The sequence below is a fragment of the Lytechinus pictus genome, chromosome 2, assembly GCF_037042905.1.
Source record: "Lytechinus pictus isolate F3 Inbred chromosome 2, Lp3.0, whole genome shotgun sequence".
Lineage (NCBI taxonomy): Eukaryota > Metazoa > Echinodermata > Echinoidea > Temnopleuroida > Toxopneustidae > Lytechinus > Lytechinus pictus.
Window position 1 is genome coordinate 25,052,705 of NC_087246.1, and position 2,177 is coordinate 25,054,881.

Consider the following 2,177-nt stretch of genomic DNA (forward strand, 5'->3'; position numbering starts at 1 on the left):
AATTTACCTGAAATGAGGGGACACCTAATGACCGCAAACTCTGGGGGTGCCAAATTTATGTTCGATCCTTGGGGCACCAATTTGAGGTTTGACCTGGGCGCGCCAAATTTATGTTTCAGAATTGGGGACGCCAAACTCGTGTTTTTTAGGTTCTCCAGGTCAGATTGGAATTAAGTAGATACCTATCCTATATGAATGGTGTTCCGTTGGTAGGTCTGAATCTGAACAAATTTAGCTCGCGCTTCGCGCTCTCATCAATTGTTGGTTATCTATCATGTTTATATTTACAAAAAGTACCAAGAATGTCCAGTTTTCAGGCCGGAATATCAAAACTTTTAAGCTCGAGCTTATTCCATTAATTTCTCAAAAAAATGCTTTTCAGGTCTGATCGACAACATTCGGCTATATAGCCCTGCACGCTCGCATTTTGATAGGCGTACCTCTCTGTCTATAACTACAATCCTGTTTTCATGACAGTTTTATCACAAATTTTGGCTCGCGCTTCGCCCTCGCATTGATTGTTTGAATGATTTGACCCATGCATCCTGATCATGATTTAAAAAAGTGCCTAAAAATAATCCTGTTTTCAGACCTGAATATAATAAAATTCATCCTTTTCATGATTTCCTGTAAACTAGTCTTTAAATTGTCCCTTTTTCAGATCGGAATATCATTTTTTCAGCTCGTGCTCCGCGCTCACATAATTTAGGTTGTATAAGATACCCATCATTTTCATGATAGCAAATGTGTTTAGAATGCCCCGTTTCTAGGTCTAAATTAAAAAAAAGGAAAGAAAACAGCTCGCGCTTCTCGCTCGCGTTGTTTATTTAAAAACACAGCTGGTTCTATAGAGTTTCAGATAAGAATATCAACAATTTTAGCACACGTTTCGAATTCGCATAATTCATTTAGGAAAATAGGCCTATACCCATCCTAATCATGTGTTTTATAGGTCTAAATCTGAAAAAAAAATTAGCTCGTGCTTCGCACTCGTTGGTTACATGAATTATCTTATCCTGTTTATGTTTACAAAAAGTGCCTATATGATTTATAATGTCCAGTTTTCATATCACAATTTTTAAAACGCGCTTAGCACTCGCATTATTAATTGTTGAGATATGTATCGTCTCTAAGAGTTACTGCAAAACAGTCTTTAAAAGGTTTTTTTTCAGGCCAGTATATTAAAAAAATCAGCTCGCGCTTTGCGTTCAAATCATTTAATTATGGATTATGAGATACATTTACCTTGTTTATATTTTTAAGAATAAAGCTAAGAAATCACTATATACTACGACTAAGTAACACCTTAAAAAGAATAAAAATAAAAAATAAATCAGCTTTTAGAGGCCGATAGGGGAATTTTTTTATGAAAACAAGGCGCCCCCCTATTGGTGAAAGCTGGATCCGCCCCTATTTCTATAGAATCATGTTAGCAGGAGCTGTAATTTCTTCAAAAGTCGTTTAAGAATATCCTTTGGAAATCATATTCATACACGGATATTGTTTTTCATGACAAAACACATCATTAAAAAAGTGGTCTTAACTCTTATGTTGCCTTTTTTCCAAATGTGATTATGAAATAAGATAATTCAACACGCTGCATTTATAGGCACCTATCCCTTGCCTGGCTGGCAGGGGGGGGGCGCTATTTTTCGAAAAGTACACAGGGGCGCCAAAATCAGGTCCCCCCCCCCCCCCCCGGTGCAGCTGACGTGGCTATACCCTGGGTAAAATAAAGTAATAATAATAATAAATACATAAATAAATACAAATGACTTTCATTTTGGAGTAAACCCTTTTTTTTTTGCTTGTCAAATTTACTTCAGCACCCCAGTAAAAAAAAATCCTTCCCAGGGCCCTGCTAGCTATAGAGGAAGAGGAAAGACTTTCAAAAAGACTCAAAAGATAAGTCTGGGTCGCCTAACTCTATCATACCATATTATTAAATTATGTAAAAAGTGGTGTCAACTTACTATATTCTTGCCATCCCCCATAAAAAAAAACAGAGGAAGGAAAAGGGAGAGAGAAGTAAAAACTGCTCCCCCAAGACGTTATACCCCCCCCCCCCCTTGCACCCCATTTCTTTTGAATTTGAAGATTGCTGCTGCAGCTCTCACTCGTCGCTGCTGGCGCTACATATTTTCCAGAAAAAAATCAGTTGCGGTGTTCTAATTCTC